At 45.0% G+C, this 14,634-nt stretch overlaps 1 protein-coding gene and 1 long non-coding RNA gene across 13 annotated transcripts in view; both read left to right on the forward strand.

The window, feature by feature from the left end:
- Window positions 1–14,634, forward strand: part of anks1b (ankyrin repeat and sterile alpha motif domain containing 1B) — a 1,303,035-nt gene that overhangs the window by 25,275 nt on the left and 1,263,126 nt on the right. The window lies entirely within an intron of this gene.
- On the forward strand, window positions 588–13,704 carry LOC140388036 (uncharacterized). Its single transcript, XR_011934064.1, has 2 exons — window positions 588–710; window positions 12,624–13,704. It is a non-coding gene; the product is annotated as an uncharacterized lncRNA (long non-coding RNA).

Here is a 14,634-nt window from a genome sequence, read left to right on the forward strand (position 1 = left end):
GCTTGGGATGTTCTTTCTCAAAGGCCCTCATTAGGGACACTCTGAGAGATTGACTATTTTTGATGTGCTTGAACCTCCTTGGTTTTCTGACTCCTAATTGCATGAGGATTTGGGATTGAGCCGAGTCCTGTACTGTGGCCGATATCCTTTTGCGCGCCCCCCCCCCCCCCTTATGGGTAGGACATTCCCTTAAAACGAGCAGCTTTTTCAATTGTGGGTGGGCGTGCTCCAGAGGAATACAGACTTATGGTTGTATCTTTGTCCTCTTTTATCCTGAGAACTTATGCTCCTGGTAGCTCGCCCTTTTTTATCCAACTTGTTTAATGTGATAATAAATATCAATCAATCAATTAATGTTTTGGGAAGCACTGACTACAATCCAAATGTATAGCTATTGGTTCTCCCTGTATAAATATCGGGAAGGATGATTGTTCTGTACCATGCCTGAGGTTGGGGTTATGCGGCGTTCTGTGGTATATATAAAACCCCCTTCTACAACTGGGGCTCTCGTGTATTATTTGTATTTTTCGATTTTTGTTATGGTGAGATTTAAGAATCTGATTGTCTCCTGCAGGAAGGTTAGAGCATGTCATTGGTGCTGCTGGTGTTGTTAGGGTTGAGGGAGATATGTTCTGGTGTGTACCCAAACATAGCACAAAACGTTTATCGTGCACTCTCGTGGTCACAGTGAGCAGTCATCATTTGGGAAGGTGAGCACCATTTTACCATGTTTTCATGACATTGTCCTTTTCTTCTTATTCGCTGGTGGTGTGTATAGAGGCACCAAATGGAGCCTAGTGATTGTGCTGAGCCAATTATACTGCTGTTCTCTTGTTCCCCATAGTATTGGCGGCATGGTGGTACATTGGTTAGCACTGCTGCCTCACAGCACCAGAGACCCAAGTTTGATTCCAGCCTTGGGTGACTGTGTGAAGTTTGAATGTTCTCCCCGAGTCTGTATGGGTTTTCTCTCACAGTCCAAAGATGTGCAGATTAGGTTGGGTAAGAGGGATAAAGTGGGGAGTAGGCCTGGGTCGGTGCTGACTCGATGGGCCGAATGACCTCCTGCACTTGTAGGGATACCATCCATATATGTTGAGACTTTTATTTTGCATGAGCTGTGCCATTCATGTGGCTTCGTTGCATTATTTGTTAAAATGAAAAACTTAAATAAAAACACTTTTTAAAAATAGCAGCTAATTGATGCAATGTTTGCTTTCGCAACAGCTTTATTACTTTTCCTATGTACATTTGGAAGCAAAGGAAATGGATTCTGGCATTTTGGCGAATTCCAGTGTTCCCGAGGTCCAGGTCATTGGCTGGCCCCACATCACTGGGAAAGCGGTGAGGTAGTGGAATTGTCACTGGACCAGTGATCCAGAAACCCAGGGTAATATTCTGGAGATCCGGATCTGAATCCCACCCTGGCAGAGGGTGAAATTGGAAAATTAATTAAAAAAAAAAAAAAAGAATTAAAATGTCTAATGATGACCATATTGTCATAAAAGTCCATTTGGTTCACTAATGCCCTTTGGAGAAGGAAACGTGCCATCTTTTAAAAACTTTTAAAGTTTTTCTAAAACTTTAGAGTACCCAATTCATTTTTTCCAATTGAGGGGCAATTTAGCGTGACCAATCCTCCTAACCCGCTCATCTTTTGGGTTGTGGGGGCGAAACCCACACAAACACAGGAAGAATGTGCAAACTCCACATGGACAGTGACCCAGAGCCGGGATCGAACTTGGGACCTCGGTGCTGTGAGGCTGCAGGGCTAACCCACTGCGCCACCGTGATGCCCAGTGAAATCTGCCTTCTTTACCTGGTCTGTCCTAGAGGTGACTCCAGAATCCAAGTCATGTGTTGATTCTTAGATGGTCACCGAAATGGCCTAGTTCAAGGGCAATTGGGGATGGCCAATAAATGTTGACACATCTGGCGACACCCACATCCCATGAATTTAAAAAAAAAACCTTCAGATAATCCCTGTGCCTTCATGAGTTGCAAGATTTGTTAATATGCAACTGATGTGTGATTTTCAGGCAAGTCTGCGCCTTCTTTAGAGGTGCCATGGTTATACTACAACCATCTACTGTGCTGCCACTTCTTCCCACTGCATAGCAAGTGCGAGGCTGGCTGCCTGGTGATGAGGACTATACCTCCTGCACACTTGGCTCACAGCTTCTATTAGGAATGTGCTCTCGGCTGCTGAACTCTGCTCCAGTTAAATAAATGGCTCAAACGGAGCCATCGTTGAGTTTTGGAATTGTCAAGGGACAATCGTGTCTGGCACTTCCTGCAGCACTACCCCACAAAACATGTCCTCTATGAAAAGTAGTATGGTTTTATACTTTCATGGGAAATGAGCATCACTGGATAAGCCAGTGTTATCCATCCCTAATTGAACTTGAGAAGGGGGTAGTGCGGACAGCACGGTGGCCTAGTGCTTAGCACTGCAGCCTCACGGCGCCGAGGACCGGGGTTCAATCCTGGCCCTGGGTCACTGCCCATGTGCATATTCTCCCCGTGTCTGCCTGGGTCTCACTCCCACAATCCAAAGATGTGCAGGGTAGGTGGATTGGCCTCGCTAAATTGCCCCTTAATTGGAAAAAAAGAATTGGGCACTTTAAATTAAAGAAAAGAGAAATGGGTAGTGAGCTGCCATCTTGAACACTGCAGTCCATGTGTCGTAGGTACACTCACAGTGCTCTAAAGGAGTGAGTTCCAGGACCGTAATCCAGCAACTGTGGAGGAACAGGGATTGAAGTTCCAAGTCAGGATGCTCTATAGCTTGGAGCAGAATTTGCCAATGATGGTATTCACGTGTATCTGATCTCCTTCTCCTGCTAGGTGGTAAAGGTTGCAGGTTTGAGGTGCTGTCAAAGGAGCCTTGGCAAGTTGCTGCAGTGCATCTTGTAGATTGTACACACTGCTGGCTGTTTGTGTAAGTGGTGGAGGGAGTGAATGTTTAATGTGATGGACGGGGTGCAATAAAGTGGGCAGCTTTGTTCTGGATGATGTTGAGCTCGAGTGATGTTGGAGCTACACTCATTTCAGTGTTGAGTATTCCATGTTCCTGACTTATGCCTTGTAGGTTGTGGCCAGGATTTTGAGAGTCACGAGGTGAGATAGATGCAACATAGTCCCCAGCCTCTGACCTGCTCTTATAGGCACAGTATTTATATGGCTGGTCCAGTTCAGTTTGTGGGCTGTGGTAAGCCCCGGGATGTTGACTGGGGATTCAGTGATAGCGTTGAAGATCAAGGAGAAATAGTTAGATTCTCCCATGTTGGAGATGTTCATTGCCTGGCAATTGTTACCTGTCACTTATCAGCCCTACTGCATGTTGCATAACTTAACTCTGCATCAGCTACATTACGAGAACCTTATTTATGATAAGGGGGAGGGCACTGATGATCCAGGATGGTGAAGTGAGTGGACTCCCAACAGTTGCCTGCAGCTAGTACTTTTTGGTGGCAAATGTTATGAAGAGTGCTTCAGCGGAATGATCCTTGCCTCCCTTTGATTTAGTCATATCCAAATGTCTTTCCTTGTGTTTCATTAGTAATGAAATATATTTGCCCAAAGACCACTATTGATATGCATTGACAATGCAAGACCACAGCAACAACAGGAACACATTCTGAACAATGTTCAAAGTGGATTATAATTTTATTGTCTTGGATAAATGTCCAATGGTAATCCTGTTGTGAATTCGATTGTCTCTCTTGAATGCTGTCTTACTGAGAGCTTTCAGCTGTTCTTGCAAAGGCTGTAACAAAGTAATGGAGAGTTGCTGAGATGCCGTTGTGGGTTCTTGAGATGCCTGTGGCCTGAGATGTCTCGGAGCTCTGGCGTGCCTTCAGCTTTTCGATACCAAGAAAGGCATTGGTTTGCGGATGTTAAGGATCTTGAAGTGCTGTCATCCTGAGAGAAGAACCGTTCCCGCCGGCGGAATTTTCCGGCCCTGCTGACAGCGATCACCAGTGTGGGTTTCCCGGAGGTGGGGGTGCACAGAACGGGGATCCCCTTTGATGCCAGCGGGACCAGAAGATCCCGCCAAAAGCAAACTGCGGGCCACCTCCGTAAAACACACCACCCAGCCCTTCCCACCCAACATGTTCACTTCCCATTGAATGACTGACCCTGTTATTTGGCTAGTCTGGGCTCTCTTCTGTGATATAATTGAAGTCTCTTTCTATCCATTTGGCCCCCAAGCCTGACATTGGCAGTGGAGATGGTTGAGCCCAGAGTCTGCATTGTCCCAGTGTAAACATCCCAAAAGTTTTGCTAAAAAGAGGGACATATTGCTGAAGCTCTGTCTGCACGCATGAATACCAAATTAGCTATTTCTGGGCGTTGTAAGTTGGGGGGTGTTATGGACCAGGGCTTACAAACTCCAAAGTATATTACGAAGCTCACCTGACCTATAATTTTTATGTTGAATTTGGCTAGGGTGAGCACAAATGCCTTCACTTCAGGTGTGATTCATCAGACTTCCCAGGCACTTTTATCAAAACAAAGTTTATTATAAGAATGTAGTTAACATATATACAACTGTTGGCAAGAAGTTGTTCTCAAATACAAATATGAAAAAACACACAACAGCCACAGTAATCTATGTATATAACTCTCAATGAATCCCCCTTCGCTGTTCCAATTCAATACAAAATCCAATAAACCAAAACCCCTTTCAAGGACGTGGCCCAGCACACTGTAATCTCACTTGAATGGGATTGGCCCTTTCCCTGAGATTCTGGTCCAGCCTCCAACCAGCAGATTCAAAACTCCTTCTGGAAAGTAACTCTATCTTTAAAGTTACCAAGGCAGTTTGCCACACCCAATATGCTCTCAGTTCCCTGGAACAGCTTTAAAATAAAACAGGGAAACACTGATTTTTTTCTTCTGCAGTCAAAAGCAACAAACCAAAACTGAAACCCAAAGCACTAAACCCCTTCCCACCTGACAGCCACAGCCCAGCTCCACCCACAAATGACATCACTGAAGCTGTGCTACAAGCCATGTGGTCAAACAAAACCTTTCTTAAAGGGACACTCACATGACAGGGGGGTAACCCAAAGCGCTTCACTCTCCAAATGTCCCCAGGTAAGGATTGCACTGCAATTGTTTGGGAAGTTGAAACGCCTGTTGGGCAATTGCCCAGCGTTTGAAACCATTCGAATGTACTGACTTAGTGACAGTTACCCAGAATACGTTTAGCATTAAAACCATTTTGACCTCCTAGATAAATATAGTACTGACCCCCCCCCCCCCCCCCCCCGAGCCCTACCACTGACCTTACAGACTTACTTTCTCTCTGACTTCTCAAAGTGTCTGGAACCTTTAGCTGCCATAAAGCAGGTAAAATTTCAGTGCTGTTAAAGGGACGTGATTTCCTAACCTTCAACTCTCCAGCGCTCAGCACAATGCCTTGGAAAACCTCTGCACTAGACTGTTCTCGCCTGGGCGAGAAAGGACCAGCTGGATTTTAGTAGCAGCCTGACTCTGATTGCCATTTAATGGAAATTCAAGGCCATTATTTCATTCTACAGAAGAAAAGGGTGATTGGTTAGCAAGTCGACACTGGCTGGCTGAGGCATTGCAATGGTTTTAAATCCTGAAATTCCATGGTTTAATGCAGAATGTTGATGTCATGGGCTAAAACTTTGAGTCAATAATATCATCTCCTTAATTGGTACCAGGACGTATATGAAGGAAGTACTCGCTTGCTGTGCTTCAGTTTTTCTCCTACTCTATCTGCTGTGACAAGAACAACATACTTTTTTGGGGAGGGAAAAAATCAGAAGGAAAAATTCTTCATGTCTGTCACATCAGGCATTTATAGTGTGTGTAGTTTGTTGACTGGTGTCAAGAACATCACTGCAGCACAGTATTCGTAATCTAGGAATAGTGGAACCTCAATGGACAAGTGACCACGATACACTTGGATTTAAGATTATTTGATCATAACCAACAAGGACTAAAACAAAAAACTTGGGATGTGAAAAGGCAAATGAGTTAGGGAAGAGTAAGAAGAATTTTTAAAAATATATTTTATTTGCTTTATAACATTTTATTCATAGAACAAAGCAACACACAGAATAACAGAACCCCCACCACACTCTACCAACCAATACATATGTGACTCGCAAAATAGCCCCTCCCCACAGCAGTCGACAGTGACCAACCTTAAAAGTGAAGAATAAACAGACTCTATCTCTTATGGTACCCCTCAACCGCCTCCCTAAAGGTGAACTTAACCTTCTCAAGATACAGAAATTCCATCAGGTCCCCAGCCACACGAGGAGAAGCTGACTTCCACCCAACAGGACCCACCTGTGAGCAATCTGTGAGGTGAAGGCTAAAATATACACCCCCGCCCTTGTCTGTAGCTCCAGCAGGTCCCCAAATATGGCCCCCAGGGGACTGGGTTCCAAGTCCCAGTGGAAGATCGACAACATGGTGCTGAACAAAGAACCCCAAAATCTTTCCAACTTCGAACAGGACCAGGACATGTGTACATGGTTGGCCGGGCCCCTCCCGCATCGCACACAAGTGTCCTCCACCCCCTCAAACAGCCAGCTCACCCTTGACCTTGTCAGGTCTGCCCTGTGCACCAACGTTAATTGTATTAACCCTAGTCTCACACACGAAGTTGAAGCATTCACCCTCCGCAACAACTTCCACCTCACCCCCTGCTCCAATTCCTGCCCAGCGCCTCCCAATTGGCCTTGACCCCCTCCAATCACTCCTATTCTCCTCCATAATCCTCCCATAAATCGCAGAGATGATCCTCCCCCCCCCCCCCCAAACCCATCACCAACAACACCCCCTCCAACATCGAGGAGGGCGGTGTCACTGGAAATGTCAGGAAAACCTTCCTTGCAAAACCCCGCTTCTGCATATAACTAAGGCCCCCCCCCCCCCCCCCCCCCCCCCCCCCCCCCCGCCGCCGCTGCAATCCCAAACGCCTCTGCCAACTCCTCCAAGCTTGCAAACCACCCTTCCAGAAATGAGTCTTTCATTTTCACTACCTTCCTCTCCCAACCCAGATACCTAGCATCCAATCTCGCCGGCTCAAACAAATGATTCTCTCGGATCGGCGCAATGGCCAAGGGCTCTATCGACAACATAAACAAAAGGGGGAAGCTAGGAACACTCCTGTCTCGTTCGCCTTTGCAGCTGAAAAAATCCAGAGGTTCACCTCATTTATATACGAACACTCGCCTTTGGTTCCTTGTATAACAATTTGACTCCCGCCACAAATTTAGGCCCAATTCGAAACCATTCCAACTCACAACTTTTCGCTGCATCCAGCACCACCACCTCCTCCCCTCGGGGGGGAGCAGCACATTTAGCAAGCGCTGCACATTCGAGGACAACTGCCTACTCTTTACAAACCACGCTTGATCCTCCCCAATCACCTGCGGGAGGCATTGCTCCAACCTAAACGCCAACACCTTGTCAAGGAACATCCACATTCAACAGAGATATTGGCTGATATGACCCACGCTCCACTGGGTCCTTATTCTTTTTTTTAGCAAAAGCAAAATAGATTCCTGTTGCTTCGTCTCCGGAAGCAGCCTCCCTAGCTACCGTGTCCTCAAACATTTCCACCAACAGCGGCACCTGCCTGTCCGAGAACGTCTTAAAATTCCACCGGAATCCCATCTAGCCCGTGCTTTACCCATTTGCATTTTCCCAGTCGTCGTCCGAACCTCCTCGATCTCCGCTGGTTCCTCCAACCCTGCCCTATCCTCCTCTTCCACTTTGGGGCACTGCATCCCCTCCAAAAACTCCCTCATATCTGACTTGTCCCCCAGGGGCTCCAACCTATACAACCTCTTATAAAACTCCTCAGATTCACCTGCTCCGGTGCGGTCATCAACCACTCACCCCATCCCGGACCTGAACAATCTCCCGGGAGGCCGCCTGCCACCGAAGCTGTCTCACTAGCAGCGACTGGTCTTCTCCCCCAATTCGTATACCACACCCGTTGCCTGCTTCAACTGGAGTACCGCTTTCCCTGTAGACAAAATATCAAACCACATCTGCAGTTCCTTTCTACTGCCCAAAAGTTCCGGAGTGGGATACTTCCCATCAACTTCCAAAATTTGTCTACCAGCCGCTGCCTCTTGCCTCCTTATCCACCTGCTCCTTATACGAGATGATCTTGCCCCTTACCACCTCCTTCAATGCTTCACATACAACCGACAGCGAGACCTCCCCATTTTTATTGAACCACACAATCGTCAATCACTGTTGCCAGCCGCACACAAAAACTAGGATCTGCAAGCAGCCCCACATCCATACCCCACCCCGGCCTCTGTGCAGGCCCTTTCTCCAAGACCCCATCCACCAGGCGGGAGTGTGACCTGAAATAATGATCGCTGAGTATTCCACGTTCCTCACCCCCGCCAACAACAACCTCCCCATAATAAAGTAAATCAATCCTTGAATATACATTATGCACCGGCAAAATGAACTTCCTCCCATCTTTTCCACCAAAAATCAGCATTGTGATTACACTGAATTCCGAGTTCCTTTCCCTTACCAGTTGCAAAGAACATATTTAAATTGTCTTTGGGCAATTCTTGACTCAATTCATGAAGCTGTAAAGTACAAAGTATCTGACAGCTCATGACAAATAAGCACTAAATTGACAGTCTCACTCACGACTATGAGGATAACTGGAATGTGAAATAGAAACTTGACACTGATGTAATGGCAGGTGTTCATGTGAATTTGATGCACATTGTGCAAGGTTAAGAGAGCTTCTCTTGGGACCTGGCTTGTACTTCACCCAATCGGGGACTGCTCATGGTAACTCTTTGTTTAAAGTGGAAAATTGTTCCATTCCACAGCACTCCGATCCTTAAACTCATTGAACAAAAAGCCTCAGGAGAAAGGAGAAATCAAATGTATATATGCTGTCACCTTGAATCTTAATTTTCTAGAGGGTCCCCCACTGTAAGTATGTTGTCGTAGCTTATCTTCACACATCCTTTTCCATTTTGAGGAGCAGTGGGGAAGGAGTTGCAGGCTGTGGGCACAAATGCTCTTTCCGTAGCCAAGAAATCCTGGCGGGAACTTAAGCGTGGAGCTTCTGGCACAAGAGGTAGGAATGCTATCACTGTGCCACACAACCTCTATGCTTTAAGTAAAAAGGCATGTGGTTCCAGGATATTGGTGTGCTGTAACCTCAATCACTGGTGAAAAATGAAAAGGCTGTATGTCTCTGATTTTTGTCTTGGGTGTTGTGATCTTAGCAGTGGCCAGCAATTGGTTTTCTGTACCAGGCTGCACCTGTAGGTTCAGACTAATTTGTTCCTGCGCGAGTGAGCCGCAGGCATCAGTGGTTCTTGACTTTGAGCCTCGTCTGTTAGATTGCATGAAAGCACCATTGCAATGTTCTCAGTTTCAAAGGGCCAGTGCTGTATCCTCCAAAAGCACAGAATATACACTTTTTCAACCATATTTGCTAATAACTGCCAGTACCAACATTTTCAGAATGGGGGTGTTGTGATCTTCCTGAATGTGGCAGAGGAAAAATATTTTTTTTTTTACAATCAGCAGTTAAAGCTTTGTGGCAAGAGGTAATAAAAACATCAGAACCAATTGCATTCTTCATCAGATAGTGGGACACTCTATGTGATCCTTTTTAATTACCTCATCAAGTCTGTCAAGGTAATTATGTGCATTCAGCACTTAACATCCATGGTCTTAACAGTACTTTTCACCTCATTGAATATTCAGAATACATCATTATACAATTCGCAGCAACAGCCGTCTCCCTTTCATATGTTACTTCTCTTAAAGCAGATCTCCTTGATTATATCTTCCATTTACTGACTGTACATGATGTACTTTCAAACATTTGTGCCTATGGAGGCATGTGCTGCACGCTTCTGGCTGTTTTAAAATTTTCACTCGTATTTAGTTTTCCAGAAAAGACTAGAAGGTGGGAAGCTGCAAAGGAAGGAACAGCTGCACTTCACCCCAATCGTCTAACCCACTTTTAGGGAGTTTTGGAAGTTTGAAGACTACAGTGCCACCTGGAACCCAAGACTTGGCCCTGCTCTGTCTACAGTTTTATTTCTAATCATAGATACATAGAAGGAGTAGGCCTTTTGGTCCTTCAAGCCCGCTCCGCCATTCATCACGATCATGGCTGATCATTCAACTCAATAGCCCAATCCTGCTTTCTCCATATAACATTTGATCCCATTCACCCCAAGTGCCATATCTAGCCGCCTCTTGAATATATTCAATGTTTTAGCATCAACTACTTCCTGTGGTAATGAATTCCACAGGCTCACCACTCTTTTTGGGAGAAGAAATGTCTCCTCATCTCTGTCCGAAATGGTTTACCCTTAATCCTCAGACTGCGACCCCTGGTTCTGGATGCACCCGCCATCAAGAATCCTGTTCAACTCATTAAGTGGGAACCTACAGTTGAAGAGCCAGCATCAAGATGAGTCGGTGTTCTTCAACACTTTCTCTGGCTGTACCACCGGAAACTGAGCCAGGGCCTGGGACCTAGAGGAGTGCTGCATCCTAAGGCACACATTGTTCCTCAGCCTAACTTTGAACAACACAGCCACCCAAAAGAGATTTGCAGCACAGGTGAGGTTGAGACGGTGGTGGTAGACAGAAGGAGCCTAAAGGTACTATACACCGAGGCGGATAGTGTAATCTTCCCCCGCTGATGAGGACATGGATCTGGACAATGAGTGATCTGTTTCCAAATGAAGAGTTTTTCTGGGAACTGAGTATTACCGAAGTAATTGAAAATTTCAGCATGTGACAATTGATGCGGATGAATCCATTACCTGTATTTGTGCTGTGATGATGTGTGGATCAGCAGTACCATGCTCTGCCATTGGCTATGAGATAACTGGCAAATGAAGAGAAATCTGCAGTAGAGCTACTGACAGACTTGAAGGACTTCTCTACACTGGTTAATCTTCAGAGTGACCATCACAAGAAAAAAAACACAGCTTTAATATTGTGACTAGCTATCTTAGCTTTTACTGTTGTGTGAAACACTTTCAACTTTCATAACAAATGGGCCATTCAAAGCCACTTTAGTGTATTTTGCCTAATCAAACACTTGGAACAAGATCTTGTTTTGAACGTTTTGATGCACCTTGAGGTTACCAATGTATTTTTTCCAGCATTGTTTCTTTGTTTGGTATGTGCAGGTAGCCAGCCCATTGCATTGTATGATGCATTGTATGACGGTGGAATATTCATTATCTTCCAAAGTGAAGGGGAATCTGCTTGGAGGCTAATGGAATTCTGTGGTTAATTGAAAACAAATGTTGTTCTTGCACGTTTAGTATTGCAATACTTAGGCATAGAAATGAAGTACAAATAACAAAACCAAGTATTGGTCCAAAGCTTGCTGAAGCAAGAGCATCCTGCAGTGTGCCTTCTAAAGTTGAGTTTAGTTTGTGTAGGTGCAAATGCAGCAATTTCTTAAAACTCGGGGAAGTTGACGACCAACTCCCTGGTTTCATGTGGCTAACTGTGGAGCAACATATCTCCCCCTTGCCACAGATTGTTGGGTTATTTACAGACTAACCACCATTAAACATGCATTATACTCAAATTCGGGATCCACCAGTGAAATGAGAGATGTGTGCTTTTTAAAGACGTCTAAGAACACAAGTAGGAGCAGGAGTAGGCCATTTGGCCCCTCAAACCTGCTCTGTCATTCAGTAAGATCATAGATGGTCTGATTCTGGTGTTAACTTCCCTTTCCTGCCTGCCCTCCTGTGACTCCATTGCCAATCAGAAATCTGTCTAACTCGGCCTTGAATATATTCAAAGACCCGGTCTCCACTGTTCACTCGGATAGAAAATTCCAAAGATTAACGGATCCTCAGAGAAGAAATTCTTCCCAGCCTCGGTATGAAAGGATACGATGCCCCCTTCCAAGGCTTTGTTCTGCCAAAACTCTGGGTATTAAACTCATTTATAGGGATGCACATTTGACATTCCCTGTTAAGAGGATCTAAGCTGGTCGTTGGAGCAGAAACAAAGACATGGATCTTTTCTTTATTGAGAGGCTTTATTGACTTTGTTCGGTCTTACAGTTCTCCTCCCAAACACCCAGGGTGGGATTTGCTGGCATTTTGCGCTGGCGGAATGTTCGGGTCCCATGCTGGCGCACGGGTTTCCCGGTGGCGAGGGGTGCTGTCAACAGGAATCCCGTTGCCAGCGGCGAGACTGGTAGATCCCCCGGCGGGCAGTCTACCCCGCTGGAAAACACGCGGTGGGGTGGTCGGTAAATCCCGCCCCCAGTGTCCCATATTTATACTCTTGAGTACAGATAACGATAAACAAATGATACGTTATTAATTAGCACATTTAAACATCCGCTTAAAAGAGCACGAACAAAACAGCCCTTTTTATACTCCACATTTGAAATAGACTGATTAATCAAATAAACCAATTAACTAAGCAACCTCTTAAAGAGGATCCCCTACTTGTATGTACTCAAACTAAATCGGCAGGCACGCTACAAAATAAATCAAGTTGACACGTGAAGTAAAGGGGTGCTGTTTTAAAAAACTAACAATATTTTGTTCTAAAACCATGTACATTTGTTTCATTTACAGAATGTACAAAAGGACTGGTTGTCAAGCTTTGGGAGGACCCATCACTCGAAGGATCCTACACGGGATCACAGCCTGAGTGAAATGGCTTGTTAGCCGTAGTGGAACTGGATGCTGATCTCAACTCCTGCAGACTGGCCTTCAGAGGACTCCAGGGAACTCTGAATGGCGACATCCCTGAGATGCTAGGAGGAGTGTTATGGTTTCTCACCAGTGTGTTGAGTGGATTAATTGGAGAGTCAAACTGCTTCAGCCATTGTGTAAATGGAGTCTTGAGTAATCTGATGAAGCAGATGAATAACCTCCTGCACACTCTGGGTGCGCAGTGGGGGGTGTTGGAATCTCAGCACTGTTGAACTGTGGTAGATGTGTCCACTTGTCACTGTTGGAAGACTGTCTGAATAAGATAATCCAGAGGTGGCATCCTGCTACAGATTTGTATTTTATCTCCCCACCCCCAAACTTCTCTTTCGTCGCTGCCTGTCTTGTGGGCAAAATAAAGCCCTTTATTCAGTGTCTTCATATTCTCATCCCTCTTGAGGCAGTGGATGTGAATAAATTATAAGACCTTTTTTCCATTCTTACAGTCCATGCATTGTACAAAGTGAATGTTCAGGAACTGAGAATGCCAACATACTCATTTGAGTATAGATATATATTTATATTCAACACTTCATGAATGTTATTGGCTAGCCAATTGTAGAGGAATTTTTGAACATTTGTTATGCTCTCTTCTTTGAAGAGTAAATGACAAAAACCAGTATGTAAACAAATATCCAATTAAGAATCCGAATCTGATGAGGTTCTCCTTCCCAGACAGTTAGTGTATTGCTATGATTTTCTTCTGTCAACTGAGGATCTTTTATTGGATTGTTGTGTATTGTTGTCTGTAGGAAATTTTTCTGCTCCAAATTAATTTACATGTTTGTATATATTCCGTTGGTATTTCTTCACATTTGGAAAAGTAGCGGGCCTTTTTGGACTGACACAGATTTCTGAATAGTCTTTTCTTGTTGGCAGTGGTGAGACCAGTAACGCATATTTGAATTTCTTGTGTTAATAAAATAATTGTGCTTCACTATAACACCATGTACTGTGTGAATTCTCTTGATTCATCAATTTACCTTTAGTCACTAGCATTGGCAAAGTTGGACATATTTAGAACTGCACATCTGAATAATTTAAAATAAACTTCCTTTGGATGAATGTGCAGTTGGTGGTATTTTGAAGCTTCAGTTATGGATAATTATGCTAATGTGAAGCAAAGCCAGAGGCCTCCCCCTTTGAGAAAGGGTCCTCTGGACTCTCTTCTCTCCCTACCGATGCTGCCAGATTTGCTGAGATTTTCCAGCATTTTCTCTTAGGCCTCTCACCCTGCTCAGTTTTTTTGTGTGATTGGTGGTAACAAACATTGTAGCACACATTCTTGTTATGAGACCCATGAGGACGACCGATCGATCTCCCTGTGGGGCTCGTGGAATACGAACCCCCCAGCTGAGGTGGCAGAGGCCCAATGGTGGGGCTTGTTAATTAAACAAGATAAAAGCTGGTCTGAGAGGGAGCCAGCACCTCAGGATTGTCACGGATGTGTAGTTGCTGTATGACCTATTGTGAGTTGGAAAAAACTGCTCGTTGGCACAGTGGTTAGCACTGCTGCCCCTCAGCACCAGGGACCCTGGTTCAATTCTGGCCTTGGGTGACTGTGTGGAGTTTGCACTTTCTCCCATGTCTGTGTGGGTTTCCTCTGGGTGCTCCGGTTTTCTCCCACAGTCCAAACATGTGCAGGTTAGGTGGGATTATGGGGATAGGGTGAGGGAGTGGGCCTAGGTTGGGTGATGTTTCAGAGGGTTGGTGCAGACCTGATGGGCTGAGTGGCCTCCTGCACTGTAGGGATTCTATATTTCTACTTTTGACCTACCTTTTCGAGGCTCCTCATTGACTACAATAATTCACATAACATTAAAAATGGTTAATTGTTTGGTTTGTAAAATGTCTAGGAAATCCAGTGGATTAC

Source organism: Scyliorhinus torazame, chromosome 13, assembly GCF_047496885.1.
Source record: "Scyliorhinus torazame isolate Kashiwa2021f chromosome 13, sScyTor2.1, whole genome shotgun sequence".
In the NCBI taxonomy this organism is placed as follows: domain Eukaryota; kingdom Metazoa; phylum Chordata; class Chondrichthyes; order Carcharhiniformes; family Scyliorhinidae; genus Scyliorhinus; species Scyliorhinus torazame.